We start from the raw sequence: 23,101 nt of genomic DNA on the forward strand, positions 1-23,101 counted from the left end.
GCGTAGACTGTTTGAGACATTACTACCATGGGGGAAAGTGCGCATGGTGACTGATGTATTCAACCCCGATGCAATTTCTTTGTTTCATCAACACTCAGTTAGTCCACAGATTACAGAATGCCTCCAGATGTGCAACGGAAACTGCTACTGGTCTTCCAGGGAACGATCAAACCGTAGACTGTTTGAGACATTACTCCCATCGAGGAAAGTGCGCATGGTGACTGTTGTATTCCATCCCGATGCAGTTTCTGTGTTTCATCAACACTCTGATAGTCCACAGATTACACAATGCCTCCAGAGGTGCATCGGAAACTACTACTGGTCTTCCAGGGAACAATCAGTGTGTAAACTGTTTGAGACATTACTCCCATGGAGGAAAGTGCGCATGGTGACTGTTGTATTCAATCCCGATACAATTTCTGTGTTTCATCAACCCTCTGATAGTCCACAGATTACAGAATGCCTCCAGATGTGCATCGGAAACTACTACTGGTCTAACAGGGAACGATCAAAGCGTAGATTCTTTGAGACATTACTCCCATGGGGGAAAGTGTGCATGGTGACTGTTGTATTCAATCCCGATGCAATTTCTGAGTTTCATCAACACTCTGATAGTCCACAGATTACAGATTGCCTCCAGATGTGCATCGGAAACTACTACTGCACTTCCAGGGAACGATCAAAGCGTAGACTGTTTGAGACATTACTCCCATGGAGGAAAGTGCGCATGGTGACTGTTGTATTCAATCCCGAAGCAATTTCTGTGTTTCATCGACACTCTGATAGTCCACAGATTACAGAATGCCTCCTGATGTGCATCGGAAACCACTACTGGTCTAACAGGGAACGATCAAAGCGTAGATTGTTTGAGACATTATTCCCATGGGGGAAAGTGTGCATGGTGACTGTTGTATTCAATCCCGATGCAATTTCTGAGTTTCATCAACACTCTGATAGTCCACAGAATACAGATTGCCTCCAGATGTGCATCGGAAACTACTACTGGTTTTTCTGGGAACGATCAAATAATAGACCGTTTGAGACATTACTACCATGGAGGAAAGTGCGCATGGTGACTGTTGTATTCAATCCCAATGCAATTTCTGTGTTTCATCAACACTCAGATACTCATCAGATTACAGAATGCCTCCAGATGTGCATCGGAAACAGCTACTGACCTTCCAGGGAACGATCAAAGCATAGACTGTTTGAGACATTACTCCAATGTAGGAAAGTGCGCATGCTGACTGTTGTATTCAATCCCGATGCAATTTCTGTGTTTCATCAACACTCTGATAGACCACAGATTACAGAATGCCTCCAGATGTGCATCGGAAACTACTACTGGTCTTCCAGGGAACGGTCAAAGCGTAGACTGTTTGAGACATTACTACCATGGAGGAAAGTGCGCATGGTGACTGTTGTATTCAATCCCGATGCAATTTCTTTGTTTCATCAACATTCTGATAGTCCACAGATTACAGAATGCCTCCAGATGTGCAAATGAAAATACTACTGGTCTTCCAAGGAACGAACAAAACGTAGACTGTTTGAGACATTACTCCTATGTAGGAAAGTGCGCATGGTGACTGTTGTATTCAATCCCGATGCAATTTCTTTGTTTCATCAACACTCTGATAGTCCACAGATTACAGAATGCCTCCAGATGTGCATCGGAAACTACTACTGGACTTCCAGGGAACGATCAAAGCGTAGACTGTTTGAGACATTACTCCCATCGAGGAAAGTGCGCATGGTGACTGTTGTATTCCATCCCGATGCATTTTCTGTGTTTCATCAACACTCTGATAGTCCACAGATTACAGAATGCCTCCAGATGAGCATCGGAAACTACTACTGGTCTTCCAGGGAACGATCAAAGTGTAGATTGTTTGAGACATTACTCATATGGAGGAAAGTGCGCATGGTGACTGTTGTATTCAATCCCAATGCAATTTCTGTGTTTCATCAACACTCAGGTACGCATCAGATTACAGAATGCCTCCAGATGTGCATCGGAAACAGCTACTGACCTTCCAGTGAACGATCAAGGCGTAGACTGTTTGAGAATTACTCCCATGGAGGAACGTGGTCATGGTGACTGTTGTATTCAATCCCGATGCAATTGCTGTGTATCATCAACACATTGAAGGTCCACAGATTACATAATACCTCCAGATGTGCATCGGAAACTACTACTGGTCTTTCTGGGAACGATCAAAGCATAGACTGTTTGAGACATTACTCCCATGGAGGAAAGTGCGCATGAGGACTGTTGTATTCAATCCCGATTCAATTTCCGTCTTTTATCAACACTCTGATAGTCCACAGATAACAGAATGACTAAAGATGTGCATCGGAAACTACTACTGGTCTTCCAGGGAACGATCAAAGCGCAAACTCTTTGAGACATTACTCCAATGGAGTAAAGTGCGAATGGTGTCTGTTGTTTCAATCCTGATGGAATTTCTGTGTTTCATTAATACTCTGATAGTCCACAGATTGCAGAATGCCTCCAGATGTGCATCGGAAACTACTACTGGTATTCCACTGAACGATCAAAGCGTAGACTGTTTGAGACATTACTTCCATGGAGGAGAGTGCGCATGGTGACTGTTGTATTCAATCCCGAAACAATTTCTGTGTTTCATCAACACTCTGATTGTCCACAGATTACAGAAAGCCTATAAATGTGCAACGGAAGCTACTACTGGTCTAACACGGAACGATCAAAGCGTAGAATGTTTGAGACATTACTCCCATGGGGGAATGTGCGCATGGTGACTGTTGTATTCAATCCCGATGCAATTTCAGTGTTTCATCAACACTCAGTTAGTCCACAGATTACAGAATGCCTCCAGATTTGCATCGTAAACTACTACTGGTATTCCAGGGAACGATCAAGGCGTAGACTGTTTGAGAATTACTCCCATGGAGGAAAGTGGTCATGGTGACTGTTGTATTCAATCCCGATGCAATTGCTGTGTTTCATCAACACATTGAAGGTCCACAGATTACATAATGCCTAAAGATGTGCATCGGAAACTACTACTGGTCTTCGAGCTAACGATCGAAGCGTAGACTGTTTGAGACATTACTCCAATGTAGGAAAGTGCGCATGCTGACTGTTGTATTCAATCCCGATGCAATTTCTGTGTTTCATCAACACTCTGATAGACCACAGATTACAGAATGCCTCCAGATGTGCATCGGAAACTACTACTGGACTTCCAGGGAACGGTCAAAGCGTAGACTGTTTGAGACATTACTACCATGGAGGAAAGTGCGCATGGTGACTGTTGTATTCAATCCCGATGCAATTTCTTTGTTTCATCAACATTCTGATAATCCACAGATTACAGAATGCCTCCAGATGTGCAAATGAAAATACTACTGGTCCTCCAGGGAACGAACAAAACGTAGACTGTTTGAGACATTACTCTTATGTAGGAAAGTGCGCAATGTGACTGTTGTATTCAATCCCGATGCAATTTCTGTGTTTCATCAACACTCTAATAGTCCACAGATTGCAGAATGCCTCCAGATGTGCATCGGAAACTACTACTGGTCTTACAGGGAACGATCAAAGCGTAGACTTTTTGAGACATTACTCCCATGGATGAAAGTGCGCATGGTGACTGTTGTATTCAATCCCGATGCAATTTCAGTGTTTCAACGACACTCTGATAGTCCACAGGTTACAGAATGCCTCCAGATGCGCATCGGAAACTACTACTGGTCTTCCAGGGAACGATCAAAGCGCAAACTCTTTGAGACATTACTCCAATGGAGGAAAGTGCGAATGGTGTCTGTTGTTTCAATCCCGATGGAATTTCTGTGTTTCATTAATACTCTGATAGTCCACAGATTGCAGAATGCCTCCAGATGTGCATCGGAAACTACTACTGGTATTCCACTGAACGATCAAAGCGTAGACTGTTTGAGACATTACTTCCATGGAGGAAAGTGCGCATGGTGACAGTTGTATTCAATCCCGAAGCAATTTCTGTGTTTCATCAACACTCTGATGGTCCACATATTACAGAAAGCCTATAAATGTGCAACGGAAGCTACTACTGGTCTAACACGGAACGATCAAAGCGTAGAATTTTGAGACATTACTCCCATGGGGGAATGTGCGCATGGTGACTGTTGTATTCAATCCCGATGCAATTTCAGTGTTTCATCAACACTCAGTTAGTCCACAGATTACAGAATGCCTCCAGATTTGCATCGTAAACTACTACTGGTATTCCAGGGAACGATCAAGGCGTAGACTGTTTGAGAATTCCTCCCATGGAGGAAAGTTGTCATGGTGACTGTTGTATTCAATCCCGATGCAATTGCTGTGTTTCATCAACACATTGAAGGTCCACAGATTACATAATACCTCCAGATGTGCATCGGAAACTACTACTGGTCTCCGAGCTAACGATCAAAGCGTAGACTGTTTGAGACATTACTCCTGTGGAGGAGATTGCACATGGTGACTGTTGTATTCAATCCCGATGCAATTTCTGTGTTTCATCAACACTCTGATAGTCCACAGATTACAGATTGCCTCCAGATGTGCATCGGAAACTACTACTGGTCTTTCTGGGAACGATCAAAGCATAGACTGTTTGAGACATTACTCCCATGGAGGAAAGTGCCCATGAGGACTGTTGTATTCAATCCCGATTCAATTTCCGTCTTTTATCAACACTCTGATAGTCCACAGATAACAGAATGACTAAAGATGTGCATCGGAAACTACTACTGGTCTTCCAGGGAACGATCAAAGCGCAAACTCTTTGAGACATTACTCCAATGGAGGAAAGTGCGAATGGTGTCTGTTGTTTCAATCCCGATGGAATTTCTGTGTTTCATTAATACTCTGATAGTCCACAGATTACAGAATGCCTCCAGATGTGCATCGGAAACTACTACTGGTATTCCAGGGAACGATCAAGGCGTAGACTGTTTGAGAATTACTCCCATGGAGGAAAGTGGTCATGGTGACTGTTGTATTCAATCCCGATGCAATTGCTGTGTTTCATCAACACATTGAAGGTCCACAGATTACATAATGCCTAAAGATGTGCATCGGAAACTACTACTGGTCTTCGAGCTAACGATCAAAGCGTAGACTGTTTGAGACATTACTCCTGTAGAGGAGATTGCACATGGTGACTGTTGTATTCAATCCCGATGCAATTTCTGTGTTTCATCAACACTCTGATAGTCCACAGATTACAGATTGCCTACAGATGTGCATCGGAAACTACTACTGGTCTTCCTGGGAACGATCAAAGCATAGACTGTTTGAGACATTACTCCCATGGAGGAAAGTGCGCATGAGGACTGTCGTATTCAATCCCAAAGCAATTTCTGTGTTTCATCAACACTCTGATAGTCCACAGATTACAGAATGCCTAAACATGTGCATCGGAAACTACTACTGGTCTAACAGGGAACGATCAAAGGGTAGAATGTTTCAGACATTACTCCCATGGAGGAAAGTGCGCATGGTGACTGTTGTATTCCATCCAAATGCAATTTCTTTGTTTCATCAAAACTCTGATAGTCCACAGATTGCAGAATGCCTCTAGATGTGCATCGGAAACCACTACTGTTCTAACAGTTAACGACCAGAGCGTAGATTGTTTGAGACATTACTCCCATGGGTGAAAGTGTGCATGGTGACTGTTGTATTCAATCCCGATGCAATTTCTGAGTTTCATCTACACTCTGATAGTCCACAGATTACAGATTGCCTCCAGATGTGCATCGGAAACTACTACTGGATTTCCAGAAAACGATCAAATCGTAGACTGTTTGTGACATTACTCACATGGAGGAAAGTGCGCATGGTGACTGTTGTATTCAATCCTGATGCAATTTCTGAGTTTCATCAACACTCTGATAGTCCACAGATTACAGATTGCCTCCAGATGTGCGTCGGAAACTACTACTGGACTTCCACGGAACGATCAAAGCGTAGACTGTTTGAAACATTACTCACATGGAGGAAAGTGCGCATGCTGACTGTTGTATTCAATCCCGAAGCAATTTCTGTGTTTCATCGACACGCTGATAGTCCACAGATTACAGAATGCCTCCAGATGTGCATCGGAAACCACTACTGGTCTAACAGGGAACGATCAAAGCGTAGATTGTTTGAGACATTACTCCAATGTAGGAAAGTGCGCATGGTGACTGTTGTATTCAATCCCGATGCAATTTCTGAGTTTCATCAACACTCTGATTGTCCACAGATTACAGATTGCCTCCAGATGTGAATCGGAAACTACTACTGGTTTTTCTGGGAACGATCAAAGAATAGACCGTTTGAGACATTACTACCATGGAGGAAATTGCGCATGGTCACAGTTGTATTCAATCCCAATGCAATTTCTGTGTTTCATCAACACTCAGATACTCATCAGATTACAGAATGCCTCCAGATATGCATCGGAAACAGCTACTGACCTTCCAGGAAACGATCAAAGCGTAGACTGTTTGAGACATTACTCCAATGTAGGAAAGGGCGCAATGTGACTGTTGTATTCAATCCCGATGCAATTTCTGTGTTTCATCAACACTCTGATAGTCCATTGATTTCAGAATGCCTCCAGATGTGCATCGGAAACTACTACTGGTTTTCCAGGGAACGATCAAAGCGTAGACTGTTTGAGACATTACTCACATGGAGGATAGTGCGCATGGTGACTGTTGTATTCAATCCCGATGCAATTTCTGAGTTTCATCAACACTCTGATATTCCACAGATTACAGAATGCCTCCAGATGCGCATCGGAAACTACTACTGGTTTTTCTGGGAACGATCAAATAATAGACCGTTTGAGACATTACTACCATGGAGGAAAGTATGCATGGTGACTGTTGTATTCAATCCCAATGCAATTTCTGTGTTTCATCAACACTCAGATACTCATCAGATTACAGAATGCCTCCAGATGTGCATCGGAAACAGCTACTGACCTTCCAGGGAACGATCAAAGCATAGACTGTTTGAGACATTACTCCAATGTAGGAAAGTGCGCATGCTGACTGTTGTATTCAATCCCGATGCAATTTCTGTGTTTCATCAACACTCTGATAGACCACAGATTACAGAATGCCTCCAGATGTGCATCGGAAACTACTATTGGTCTTCCAGGGAACGATCAAAGCGTAGACTGTTTGAGACATTACTACCATGGAGGAAAGTGCGCATGGTGACTGTTGTATTCAATCCCGATGCAATTTCTTTGTTTCATCAACATTCTGATAGTCCACAGATTACAGAATGCCTCCAGATGTGCAACTTAAAATACTACTGGTCTTCCAGGGAACGAACAAAACGTAGACTGTTTGAGACATTACTCCTATATAGGAAAGTGCGCATGGTGACTGTTGTATTCAATCCCGATGCAATTTCTTTGTATCATAAACACTCTAATAGTCCACAGATTACAGAATGCCTCCAGATGTGCATCGGAAACTACTACTGGTCTTTCAGGGAACGATCTAAGCGTAAACTCTTTGAGACATTACTCCAATGGAGGAAAGTGCGAATGGTGACTGTTGCTTCAATCCCGATGGGATTTCTGTGTTTCATTAATACTCTGATAGTCCACAGATTACAGAATGCCTCCAGATGTGCATCGGAAACTGCTACTGGTCTTCGAGGGAACGATCAAAGCATAGACTGTTTGAGATATTTACTCCCGTGGAGGAAAGTGCGCATGGTGACTGTATTATTCAATCCCGATGCAATTTCTGTGTTTCATCAACACTCAGTTAGTCCACAGATTACAGAATGCCTCCAGATGTGCAACGGAAACTGCTACTGGTCTTCCAGGGAACGATCAAAGTGTAGACTGTTTGAGACATTACTCCCATCGAGGAAAGTGCGCATGGTGACTGTTGTATTCCATCCCGAAGCAATTTCTGTGTTTCATCAACACTCTGATAGTCCACAGATTACAGAATGCCTAAAGATGTGCATCGGAAACTACTACTGGTCTAACAGGGAACGATCAAAGGGTAGAATGTTTCAGACATTACTCCCATGGAGGAAAGTGCGCATGGTGACTGTTGTATTCCATCGCGATGCAATTTCTTTGTTTCATCAACACTCTGATAGTCCACAGATTGCAGAATGCCTCTAGATGTGCATCGGAAAGCACTACTGTTCTAACATTTAACGACCAAAGCGTAGATTGTTTGAGACATTACTCCCATGGGTGAAAGTGTGCATGGTGACTGTTGTATTCAATCCCGATGCAATTTCTGAGTTTCATCTACACTCTGATAGTCCACAGATTACAGATTGCCTCCAGATGTGCATCGGAAACTATTACTGGTATTCCACGGAACGATCAAAGCGTAGACTGTTTGAGACATTACTTCCATGGAGGAAAGTGCGCATGGTGACTGTTGTATTCAATCCCGAAGCAATTTCTGTGTTTCATCAACACTCTGATGGTCCACAGATTACAGAAAGCCTATAAATGTGCAACGGAAGCTACTACTGGTCTAACAAGGAACGATCAAAGCGTAGAATGTTTGAGACATTACTCCCATGGGGGAAAGTGCGCATGGTGACTGTTGTATTCAATCCCGATGCAATTTCAGTGTTTCATCAACACTCAGTTAGTCCACAGATTACAGAATGCCTCCAGATTTGCATCGTAAACTACTACTGGTATTCCAGGGAACGATCAAGGCGTAGACTGTTTGAGAATAACTCCCATGGAGGAAAGTGGTCATGGTGACTGTTGTATTCAATCCCGATGCAATTGCTGTGTTTCATCAACACATTGAAGGTCCACAGATTACATAATGCCTCCAGATGTGCATCGGAAACTACTACTGGTCTTCGAGCTAACGATCAAAGCGTAGACTGTTTGAGACATTACTCCTGTGGAGGAGATTGCACATGGTGACTGTTGTATTCAATCCCGATGCAATTTCTGTGTTTCATCAACACTCTGATAGTCCACAGATTACAGATTGCCTCCAGATGTGCATCGGAAACTACTACTGGTCTTCAAGGGAACGATCAAAGCATAGACTGTTTGAGACATTACTCCCATGGAGGAAAGTGCGCATGAGGACTGTTGTATTCAATCCCGATTCAATTTCCGCCTTTAGCAACACTCTGATAGACCACAGATAACAGAATGACTAAAGATGTGCATCGGAAACTACTACTGGTCTTCCAGGGAACGATCAAAGCGTAGACTGTTTCAGACATTACTCCCATGGAGGAAAGGGCGCATGGTGACTGTTGTATTCAATCCCGAAGCAATTTCTGTGTTTCATCAACACTCTGATAGTCCACAGATTACAGAATGCCTAAAGATGTGCATCGGAAACTACCACTGGTCTAACAGGGAACGATCAAAGGGTAGAATGCTTCAGACATTACATCCATGGAGGAAAGTGCGCATGGTGACTGTTGTATTCCATCCCGATGCAATTTCTTTGTTTCATCAACACTCTGATAGTCCACAGATTGCAGAATGCCTCTAGATGTGCATCGGAAACCACTACTGTTCTAACAGTTAACGACCAAAGCGTAGACTTTTTGAGACATTACTCCCATGGATGAAAGTGCGCATGGTGACTGTTGTATTCAATCCCGATGCAATTTCTGTGTTTCATCGACACTCTGATAGTCCATAGATTTCAGAATGCCTCTAGATGTGCATCGGAAACCACTACTGTTCTAACAGTTAACGACCAAAGCGTAGACTTTTTGAGACATTACTCCCATGGATGAAAGTGCGCATGGTGACTGTTGTATTCAATCCCGATGCAATTTCTGTGTTTCATCGACACTCTGATAGTCCATAGATTTCAGAATGCCTCCAGATGTGCATCGGAAACTACTACTGGTCTTCCAGGGAACGATCAAAGCGTAGACTTTTTGAGACATTACTCCCATGGGTGAAAGTGTGCATGGTGATTGTTGTATTCAATCCCGATGCAATTTCTGAGTTTCATCTACACTCTGATAGTCCACAGATTACAGATTGCCTCCAGATGTGCATCGGAAACTACTACTGGATTTCCAGAAAACGATCAAACGTAGACTGTTTGTGACATTACTCACATGGAGGAAAGTGAGCATGGTGACTGTTGTATTCAATCCCGATGCAATTTCTGAGTTTCATCAACACTCTGATAGTCCACAGATTACTGATTGCCTCCAGATGTGCGTCGGAAACTACTACTGGACTTCCAGGGAACGATCAAAGCGTAGACTGTTTGAGACATTACTCACATGGATGAAAGTGCGCATGGTGACTGTTGTATTCAATCCCGATGCAATTTCAATGTTTCAACGACACTCTGATAGTCCACAGGTTACAGAATACCTCCAGATGTGCCTCAGAAACTACTACTGGTCTTCCAGGGAACGATCAAAGCGTAGACTGTTTGAGACATTACTCCCATGGAGGAGAGACCGCATGGTGACTGTTGTATTCAATCCCGAGGCAATTTCTGTGTTTCAACAACACTCTGATAGTAAACAGATAACAGAAGGCCTACAGATGTGCATCGGAAACTACTACCGGTCTTCCAGGGAACGATCAAAGCGTAGACTGTTTGAGACATTACTACCATGGGGGAAAGTGCGCATGGTGACTGTTGTATTCAATCCCGATGCAATTTCTGTGTTTCATCAACACTCTGATAGTCCACAGATTACACAATGCTTCCAGATGTGCATCGGAAACTACTACTGGTCTTCCAGGGAACGATCAAATCGTAAACTGTTTGAGACATTACTCCCATGGAGGAAAGTGCGCATGGTGACTGTTGTATTCAATCCCGATTCAATTTCCGTGTTTTATCAACACTGAGATAGTTCACAGATAACAGAATGACTAAAGATTTGCATCGGAATCTACTACTGGTCTTCCAGGGAACGATCAAATCGTAGACTGTTTGAGACATTACTCCCATGGAGGAAAGTGCGCATGGTGACTGTTGTATTCAATCCCGAAGCAATTTCTGTGTTTCATCAACACTCTGATAGTCCACAGATTACAGATTGACTCCAGATGTGCATCGGAAACTACTACTGGACTTCCAGGGAACGATCAAAGCGTATACTGTTTGAGACATTACTTACATGGAGGAAAGTGCGCATGGTGACTGTTGTATTCAATCCCGAAACAATTTCTGTGTTTCATCGACATTCTGATAGTCCACAGATTACAGAATGCCTCCAGATGTGCATCGGAAACCACTACTGGTCTAACAGGGAACGATCAAAGCGTAGACTGTTTGAGACATTACTCCCATGGAGGAAAGACCGCATGGTGACTGTTGTATTCAATCCCGATTCAATTTCAGTGTTTCATCAACACTATGATAGTCCACAGATTACAGAATGCCTCCAGATGTTCAACGGTAACTACTACTGGTCTTCCAAGGAAGGATCAAAGCGTAGACTGTTTGAGACATTACTCCCATGGAGGAAAGTGCGCATTGTGACTGTTGTATTCAATCCCATTGCAATTTCTGTGTTTCATCAACACTCAGTTAGTCCACAGATTACAGAATGCCTTCAGATGTGCATCGGAAACTACTACTGGTCTTCCTGGGAACGATCAAAGCGTAGACTGTTTGAGACATTACTCCCATGGAGGAAAGTGCGCATGGCGACTGTTGTATTCAATCCCGATCCAATTTCTGTGTTTTATCAACACTCAGTTAGTCCACAGATTACAGAATGCCTCCAGATGTGAATCGGAAACTACTACTGGTTTTCCAAGGAACGATCAAAGCGTAAACTGTTTGAGACATTACTCCCATGGAGGAAAGTGCGCATGGTGACTGTTGTATTCAATCCCGATTCAATTTCCGTCTTTTATCAACACTCTGATAGTCCACAGATAACAGAATGACTAAAGATGTGCATCGGAAACTACTACCGGTCTTCCAGGAAACGATCAAAGCGTAGACTGTTTCAGACATTACTCCCATGGAGGAAAGTGCGCATGGTGACTGTTGTATTCAATCCCGATGCAATTTCTGTGTTTTATCAACACTCAGTTAGTCCACAGATTACATAATGCCTCCTGATGTGAATCAGAAACTACTACTGGTTTTCCAAGGAACTATCAAAGCGTAAACTGTTTGAGACATTACTCACATGGAGGAAAGTGGTCATGGTGACTGTTGTATTCAATCCCGATGCAATTTCTGTGTTTCATCAACACGTTGAAGGTCCACAGATTACATAATGCCTCCAGATGTGCATCGGAAACTACTACTGGTCTTCCAGGGATCGATCAAAGCGTAGACTGTTTGAGACATTACTCCTGTGGAGGAGATTGCACATGGTGACTTTTGTATTCAATCTCGATGCAATTTCTGTGTTTCATCAACACTCTGATAGTCCACAGATTACAGATTGCCTCCAGATGTGTATCGGAAGCTACTACTGGTCATCCTGGGAACGATCAAAGCATAGACGGTTTGAGACATTACTCCCATGGAGGAAAGTGCGCATGGTGACTATTGTATTCAATCCCGAATCAATTTCAGTGTTTCATCAACACTATGATAGTCCACAGATTACAGAATGCCTCCAGATGTTCAACGGTAACTACTACTGGTCTTCCAGGGAAGGATCAAAGCGTAGACTCTTTGAGACATTACTCCCATGGAGGAAAGTGCGCATGGTGACTGTTGTATTCAGTCCCATTGCAATTTCAGTGTGTCATCAACACTTAGTTAGTCCACAGATTACAGAATGACTAAAGATTTGCATCGGAAACTACTACTGGTCTTCCAGGGAACGATCAAAGCGTAGACTTTTTGAGACATTACTCCCATGGATGAAAGTGCGCATGGTGACTGTTGTATTCAATCCCGATGAAATTTCAATGTTTCAACGACACTCTGATAGTCCACAGGTTACAGAATACCTCCAGATGTGCCTCAGAAACTACTACTGGTCTTCCAGGGAACGATCAAAGCGTAGACTGTTTGAGACATTACTCCCATGGAGGAGAGACCGCATGGTGACTGTTGTATTCAATCCCGAGGCAATTTCTGTGTTTCAACAACACTCTGATAGTAAACAGATAACAGAAGGCCTACAGATGTGCATCGGAAACTACTACCGGTCTTCCAGGGAACGATCAAGGCGTAGACTGTTTGAGACATTACTACCATGGGGGAAAGTGCGCATGGTGACTGTTGTATTCAATCCCGATGCAATTTCTGTGTTTCATCAACACTCTGATAGTCCACAGATTACACAATGCTTCCAGATGTGCATCGGAAACTACTACTGGTCTTCCAGGGAACGATCAAAGCGTAAACTGTTTGAGACATTACTCCCATGGAGGAAAGTGCGCATGGTGACTGTTGTATTCTATCCCGATTCAATTTCGTTGTTTTATCAACACTGAGATAGTTCACAGATAACAGAATGACTAAAGATTTGCATCGGAATCTACTACTGGTCTTCCAGGGAACGATCAAATCGTAGACTGTTTGAGACATTACTCCCATTTAGGAAAGTGCGCATGGTGACTGTTGTATTCAATCCCGAAGCAATTTCTGTGTTTCATCAACCCTCTGATAGTCCACAGATTACAGAATGCCTCCAGATGTGCATCGGAAACTACTACTGGTCTAACAGGGTACGATCAAAGGGTAGAATGTTTCAGACATTACTCCCATGGGGGAAAGTGTGCATGGTGACTGTTGTATTCAATCCCGATTCAATTTCTGTGTTTCATCAACACTCTGATAGTCCACAGATTACAGATTGACTCCAGATGTGCATCGGAAACCACTACTGGTCTAACAGGGAACGATCAAAGCGTAGACTGTTTGAGACATTACTCCCATGGAGGAAAGACCGCATGGTGACTGTTGTATTCAATCCCGATTCAATTTCAGTGTTTCACCAACACTATGATAGTCCACAGATTACAGAATGCCTCCAGATGTTCAACGGTAACTACTACTGGTCTTCCAAGGAAGGATCAAAGCGTAGACTGTTTGAGACATTACTCCCATGGAGGAAAGTGCGCATTGTGACTTTTGTATTCAATCCCATTGCAATTTCTGTGTTTCATCAACACTCAGTTAGTCCACAGATTACAGAATGCCTTCAGATGTGCATCGGAAACTACTACTGGTCTTCCTGGGAACGATCAAAGCGTAGACTGTTTGAGACATTACTCCCATGGAGGAAAGTGCGCATGGTGACTGTTGTATTCAATCCCGATCCAATTTCTGTGTTTTATCAACACTCAGTTAGTCCACAGATTACAGAATGCCTCCAGATGTGAATCGGAAACTACTACTGGTTTTCCAAGGAACGATCAAATCGTAAACTGTTTGAGACATTACTCCCATGGAGGAAAGTGCGCATGGTGACTGTTGTATTCAATCCCGATTCAATTTCCGTCTTTTATCAACACTCTGATAGTCCACAGATAACAGAATGACTAAAGATGTGCATCGGAAACTACTACTGGTCTTCCAGGAAACGATCAAAGCGTAGACTGTTTCAGACATTACTCCCATGGAGGAAAGTGCGCATGGTGACTGTTGTATTCAATCCCGATGCAATTTCTGTGTTTTATCAACACTCAGTTAGTCCACAGATTACAGAATGCCTCCTGATGTGAATCGGAAACTACTACTGGTTTTCCAAGGAACTATCAAAGCGTAAACTGTTTGAGACATTACTCACATGGAGGAAAGTGGTCATGGTGACTGTTGTATTCAATCCCGATGCAATTTCAGTGTTTCATCAACACTATGATAGTCCACAGATTACAGAATGCCTCCAGATGTTCAACGGTAACTACTACTGGTCTTCCAGGGAAGGATCAAAGCGTAGACTCTTTGAGACATTACTCCCATGGAGGAAAGTGCGCATGGTGACTGTTGTATTCAATCCCATTGCAATTTCAGTGTGTCATCAACACTTAGTTAGTCCACAGATTACAGAATGACTAATGATTTGCATCGGAAACTACTACTGGTCTTCCAGGGAACGATCAAATCGTAGACTGTTTGAGACATTACTCCCATGGAGGAAAGTGCGCATGGTGACTGTTGTATTCAATCCCGAAGCAATTTCTGTGTTTCATCAACCCTCTGATAGTCCACAGATTACAGAATGCCTCCAGATGTGCATCGGAAACTACTACTGGTCTAACAGGGTACGATCAAAGGGTAGAATGTTTCAGACATTACTCCCATGGGGGAAAGTGTGCATGGTGACTGTTGTATTCAATCCCGATTCAATTTCTGTGTTTCATCAACACTCTGATAGTCCACAGATTACAGAATGCCTTCAGATGTGCATCGGAAACTACTACTGGTCTTCCAGGGAACGATCAAAGCGTAGACTTTTTGAGACATTACTCCCATGGATGAAAGTGCTCATGGTGACTGTTGTATTCAATCCCGATGCAATTTCAATGTTTCAACGACACTCTGATAGTCCACAGGTTACAGAATACCTCCAGATGTGCATCAGAAACTACTACTGGTCTTCCAGGGAACGATCAAAGCGTAGACTGTTTGAGACATTACTCCCATGGAGGAGAGACCGCATGGTGACTGTTGTATTCAATCCCGAGGCAATTTCTGTGTTTCAACAACACTCTGATAGTAAACAGATAACAAAAGGCCTACAGATGTGCATCGGAAACTACTACTGGTCTTCCAGGGCACGATTAAAGCGTAGACTGTTTGAGACATTACTACCATGGGGGAAAGTGCGCATGGTGACTGTTGTATTCAATCCCGATGCAATATCTGTGTTTCATCAACACTCTGATAGTCCACAGATTACACAATGCCTCCAGATGTGCATCGGAAACTACTACTGGTCTTCCAGGGAACGATCAAAGCGTAAACTGTTTGAGACACTACTCCCATGGAGGAAAGTGCGCATGGTGACTGTTGTATTCAATCCCGATTCAATTTCCGTGTTTATCTACACTGAGATAGTTCACAGATAACAGAATGCCTCCAGATGTGCATCGGAAACTACTACTGGTCTAACAGGGTACGATCAAAGGGTAGAATGTTTCAGACATTACTCCCATGGAGGAAAGTGCGCATGGTGACTGTTCTATTCAATCCCGAAGCAATTTCTGTGCTTCATCAACCCTCTGATAGTCCACAGATTACAGAATGCCTCCAGATGTGCATCGGAAACTACTACTGGTCTAACAGGGTACGATCAAATTGTAGAATGTTTCAGACATTACTCCCGTGGGGGAAAGTGTGCATGGTGACTGTTGTATTCAATCCCGATTCAATTTCTGTGTTTCATCAACACTCTGATAGTCCACAGATTACAGATTGACTCCAGATGTGCATCGGAAACTACTACTGGACTTCCAGGGAACGATCAAAGCGTAGACTGTTTGAGACATTACTCACATGGAGGAAAGTGCGCATGGTGACTGTTGTATTCAATCCCGAAACAATTTCTGTGTTTCATCGACATTCTGATAGTCGACAGATTACAGAATGCCTCCAGATGTGCGTCGGAAACCACTGAAGGTCTAACAGGGAACGATCAAATCGTAGATTGTTTGAGACATTACTCCCATGGAGGAAAGTGCGCATGGTGACTGTTGTATTCAATCCCAATGCAATTTCTGTGTTTCATCAACACCCAGATACTCATCAGATTACAGAATGCCTCCAGATGTGCATCGGAAACAGGTACTGACCTTCCAGTGAACGATCAAAGCGTAGACTTTTTGAGACATTACTCCTATGTAGGAAAGTGCGCAATGTGACTGTTGTATTCAATCCCGATGCAATTTCTGTGTTTCATCAACACTCTGATAGTCCACAGATTACAGAATGCCTCCAGATGTGCATCGGAAACTACTACTGTTCTTCCAGGGAACGATCAAAGCGTAGACTTTTTGAGACATTACTCCCATGGATGAAAGTGCGCATGGTGACTGTTGTATGCAATCCCGATGCAATTTCAGTGTTTCAACGACACTCTGATAGTCCACAGGTTACAGAATGCCTCCAGATATGCATCGGAAACTACTACTGGTCTTCCTGGGAACGATCAAAGCGTAGACTGTTTGAGACATTACTCCCATGGAGGAAAGACCGCATGGTGACTGTTGTATTCAATCCCGAGGCAATTTCTGTGTTTCAACAACACTCTGATAGTAAACAGATAACAGAATGCCTCCAGATGTGCAACGGAAACTACTTCTGGTCTTCCAGGGAACGATCAAAGCGTAGACTGTTTGAGACATTACTACCATGGAGGAAAGTGCGCATGGTGACTGTTGTATTCAATCCCGAAGCAATTTCTGTGTTTCATCAACACTCTGATAGTCCACAGATTACAGAAAGCCTATAAATGTGCATCGGAAGCTACTACTGGTCTAACAAGGAACGATCAAAGCGTAGAATGTTTGAGACATTACTCCCATGGGGGAAAGTGCGCATGGTGACTGTTGTATTCAATCCCGATGCAATTTCAGTGTTTCATCAACACTCAGTTAGTCCACAGATTACAGAATGCCTCCAGATGTGCATCGTAAACTACTACTGGTCTTCCAGGGAACGATCAAGGCGTAGACTGTTTGAGAATTACTCCCATGGAGGAAAGTGGACATGGTGACTGTTGTATTCAATCCCGATGCAATTTCTGTGTTTCATCAACACATTGAAGTTCCACAGATTACATAATGCCTCCAGATGTGCATCGGAAACTACTACTGGTCTTCCAGGGAACGATCAAAGCGTAGACTGTTTGAGACATTGCTCTTGTGGAGGAGATTGCACATGGTGACTGTTGTGTTCAATCCCGATGCAATTTCTGTGTTTCATCAACACATTGAAGGTCCACAGATTACATAATGCCTCCAGATGTGCATCGGAAACTACTACTGGTCTTCCAGGGAACGATCAAAGCGTAGACTGTTTGAGACATTACTCCTGTGGAGGAGATTGCACATGGTGACTGTTGTATTCAATCTCGATGCAATTTCTGTGTTTCATCAACACTCTGATAGTCCACAGATTACAGATTGCCTCCAAATGTACATCGGAAACTACTACTGGTCTTCCTGGGAACGATCAAAGCATAGACGGTTTGAGACATTACTCCCATGGAGGAAAGTGCGCATGGTGACTGTTGTATTCAATCCCGAAGCAATTCCTGTGTTTCATCAACCCTCTGATAGTCCACAGATTACAGAATGCCTCCAGATGTGCATCGGAAACTACTACTGGTCTAACAGGGTACGATCAAAGGGTAGAATGTTTCAGACATTACTCCCATGGGGGAAAGTGTGCATGGTGACTGTTGTATTCAATCCCGATTCAATTTCTGTGTTTCATCAACACTCTGATAGTCCACAGATTACAGATTGACTCCAGATGTGCATCAGAAACTACAACTGGACTTCCAGGGAACGATCAAAGCGTAGACTGTTTGAGACATTACTCACATGGAGGAAAGTGCGCATGGTGACTGTTGTATTCAATCCCATTGCAATTTCTGTGTTTCATCATCACTCAGTTAGTCCACAGATTACAGAATGCCTTCAGATGTACATCGGAAACTACTACTGGTCTTCCAGGGAACGATCAAAGCGTAGACTTTTTGAGACATTACTGCCATGGATGAAAGTGCGCATGGTGACTGTTGTATTCAATCCCGATGCAATTTCATTGTTTCAACGACACTCTGATAGTCCACAGGTTACAGAATACCTCCAGATGTGCATCAGAAACTACTACTGGTCTTCCAGGGAACGATCAAAGCGTAGACTGTTTGAGACATTACTCCCATGGAGGAGAGACCGCATGGTGACTGTTGTATTCAATCCCGAGGCAATTTCTGTGTTTCAACATCACTCTGATAGTAAACAGATAACAGAAAGCCTACAGATGTGCATCGGAAACTACTACTGGTCTTCCAGGGCACGATCAGAGCGTAGACTGTTTGAGACATTACTACCATGGGGGAAAGTGCTCATGGTGACTGTTGTATTCAATCCCGAAACAATTTCTGTGTTTCATCGACATTCTGATAGTCCACAGTTTACAGAATGCCTCCAGATGTGCATCGGAAACCACTACTGGTCTAACAGGGAACGATCAAATCGTAGATTGTTTGAGACATTACTCCCATGGAGGAAAGTGCGCATGGTGACTGTTGTATTCAATCCCGATTCAATTTCCGTGTTTTATCAACACTGAGATAGTTCACAGATAACAGAATGACTAAAGATTTGCATCGGAATCTACTACTGGTCTTCCAGGGAACGATCAAATCGTAGACTGTTTGAGACATTACTCCCATGGAGGAAAGTGCGCATGGTGACTGTTGTATTCAATCCCGAAGCAATTTCTGTGTTTCATCAACCCTCTGATAGTCCACAGATTACAGAATGCCTCCAGATGTACATCGGAAACTACTACTGGTCTAACAGGGTACGATCAAAGGGTAGAATGTTTCAGACATTACTCCCATGGGGGAAAGTGTGCATGGTGACTGTTGTATTCAATCCCGATTCAATTTCTGTGTTTCATCAACACTCTGATAGTCCACAGATTACAGATTGATTCCAGATGTGCATCGGAAACTACTACTGGACTTCCAGGGAACGATCAAAGCGTAGACTGTTTGAGACATTACTCACATGGAGGAAAGTGCGCATAATGACTGTTGTATTCAATCCCGATTCAATTTCCGTGTTTATCTACACTGAGATAGTTCACAGATAACAGAATGGCTAAAGATTTGCATCGGAATCTACTACTGGTCTTCCAGGGAACGATCAAATCGTAGACTGTTTGAGACATTACTCCCATGGAGGAAAGTGCGCATGGTGACTGTTGTATTCAATCCCGAAGCAATTTCTGTGTTTCATCAACCCTCTGATAGTCCACAGATTACAGAATGCCTCCAGATGTGCATCGGAAACTACTACTGGTCTAACAGGGTACGATCAAAGGGTAGAATGTTTCAGACATTACTCCTATGGGGGAAAGTGTGCATGGTGACTGTTGTATTCAATCCCGAAACAATTTCTGTGTTTCATCGACATTCTGATAGTCCACAGATTACAGAATGCCTCCAGATGTGCATCGGAAACCACTACTGGTCTAACAGGGACGATCAAATCGTAGATTGTTTGAGACATTACTCCCATGGAGGAAAGACTGCATGGTGACTGTTGTATTCAATCCCATTGCAATTTCTCTGTTTCAACAACACACTGATAGTAAACAGATAACAGAATGCCTCCAGACGTGCAACGGAAACTACTTCTGGTCTTCGAGGGAACGATCAAAGCGTAGACTGTTTGAGACATGACTACCATGGAGGAAAGTGCGCATGGTGACTGTTGTATTCAATCCCGAAGCAATTTCTGTGTTTCATCAACACTCTGATAGTCCACAGATTACAGAAAGCCTATAAATGTGCATCGGAAGCTACTACTGGTCTAACAAGGAACGATCAAAGCGTAGAATGTTTGAGACATTACTCCCATGGGGGAAAGTGCGCATGGTGACTGTTGTATTCAATCCCATTGCAATTTCTGTGTTTTATCAACACTCAGTTAGTCCACAGATTACAGAATGAATCCAGATGTGAATCGGAAACTACTACTGGTTTTCCAGGGAACGATCAAAGCGTAAACTGGTTGAGACATTGCTCCCATGGAGGAAAGTGCGCATGGTGACTGTTGTATTCAATCCCGATTTAATTTCCGTCTTTTATCAACACTCTGATAGTCCACAGATAACAGAATGACTAAAGATGTGCATCGGAAACTACTACTGGTCTTCCAGGAAACGATCAATGCGTAGACTGTTTGAGACATTACTCCCATGGAGGAAAGTGCGCATGGTTACTGTTGTATTCAATCCCGAAGCAATTTCTGTGTTTCATCAACACTCAGTTAGTCCACAGATTACAGAATGCCTTCAGATGTGCATCGGAAACTACTACTGGTCTTCCTGGGAACGATCAAAGCGTAGACTGTTTGAGACATTACTCCCATGGAGGAAAGTGCGCATGGTGACTGTTGTATTCAATCCCGATGCAATTTCTGTGTTATATCAACACTCAGTTAGTCCACAGATTACAGAATGCCTCCAGATGTGAATCGGAAACTACTACTGGTTTTCCAGGGAACGATCAAAGCGTAAACTGTTTAAGACATTACTCCCATGGAGGAAAGTGCGCATGGTGACTGTTGTATTCAATCCCGATTCAATTTCCGTCTTTTATCAACACTCTGATAGTCCACAGATAACAGAATGACTAAAGATGTGCATCGGAAACTACTACTGGTCTTCCAGGAAACGATCAAAGAGTAGACTGTTTGAGACATTACTCCCATGGAGGAAAGTGCGCATGGTGACTGTTGTATTCAATCCCGAAGCAAGTACTTTATTTCATCAACACTCTGATAGTCCACAGATTACAGAAAGCCTATAAATGTGCATCGGAAGCTACTACTGGTCTTCCAGGCAACGATCAAGGCGTTGACTGTTCGAGAATTACTCCAATGGAGGAAAGTGGTCATGGTGACTGTTGTATTCAATCCCGATGGAATTTCTGTGTTTCATCAACACACTGAAGGTCCACAGATTACATAGTGCCTCCAGATGTGCATCGGAAACTACTACTGGTCTTCCAGGGAACGATCAAAGCGTAGACTGTTTGAGACATTACTCCTGTGGAGGAGATTGCACATGGTGACTGTTGTATTCAATCCCGATGCAATTTCTGTGTTTCATCAACACTCTGATAGTCCACAGATTACAGATTGCCTCCAGATGTGCATCGGAAACTACTACTGGTCTTCCTGGGAACGATCAAATCATAGACTGTTTGAGACATTACTCCCATGGAGGAAAGTGCGCATGGTGACTGTTGTATTCAATCCCGATACAATTTCAGTGTTTCATCAATACTATGATAGTCCACAGATTACAGAATGCCTCCAGATGTTCAACGGTAACTACTACTGGTCTTCCAGGGAAGGATCAAAGCGTAGACTGTTTGAGACATTACTCCCATGGAGGAAAGTGCGCATGATGACTGTTGTATTCAATCCCGGAGCAATTTCTGTGTTTCATCAACACTCAGTTAGTCCACAGATTACAGAATGCCTTCAGATGTGCATCGGAAACTACTACTGGTCTTCCTGGGAACGATCAAAGCGTAGACTGTTTGAGACATTACTCCCATGGAGGAAAGTGCGCATGGTGACTGTTGTATTCAATCCCGATGCAATTTCTGTGTTTTATCAACACTCAGTTAGTCCACAGATTACAGAATGACTCCAGATGTGAATCGGAAACTACTATTGGTTTTCCAGGGAACGATCAAAGCGTAAACTGTTTGAGACATTACTCCCATGGTGGAAAGTGCGCATGGTGACTGTTGTATTCAATCCCGATTCAATTTCCGTCTTCTATCAACACTCTGATTGTCCACAGATAACAGAATGACTAAAGATGTGCATGGGAAACTACTACTGGTCTTCCAGGGAACGATCAAAACGTAGACTGTTTGAGACATTACTACCATGGAGGAAAGTGCGCATGGTGACTGTTGTATTCAATCCCGAGGCAATTTCTGTGTTTCAACAACACTCTGATAGTAAACAGATAACAAAATGCCTACAGATGTGCATCGGAAACTACTTCTGGTCTTCCAGGGAACGATCAAAGCGTAGACTGTTTGAGACATTACTACCATGGAGGAAAGTGCACATGGTGACTGTTGTATTCAATCCCGATGCAATTTCTGTGTTTCATCAACATTCTGATAGTCCACAGATTACAGAATGCATCCAGATGTGCAACGGAAACTACTACTGGACTTCAAGGGAACGATCAAAGCGTAGACTGTTTGAGACATTACTCACATGGAGGAAAGTGCGCATGGTGACTGTTGTATTCAATCCCGATTCAATTTCCGTGTTTATCTACACTGAGATAGTTCACAGATAACAGAATGGCTAAAGATTTGCATCGGAATCTACTACTGGTCTACCAGGGAACGATCAAATCGTAGACTGTTTGAGACATTACTCCCATGGAG

This window comes from Schistocerca gregaria, unplaced genomic scaffold (assembly GCF_023897955.1).
Source record: "Schistocerca gregaria isolate iqSchGreg1 unplaced genomic scaffold, iqSchGreg1.2 ptg000169l, whole genome shotgun sequence".
Taxonomy (NCBI): domain Eukaryota; kingdom Metazoa; phylum Arthropoda; class Insecta; order Orthoptera; family Acrididae; genus Schistocerca; species Schistocerca gregaria.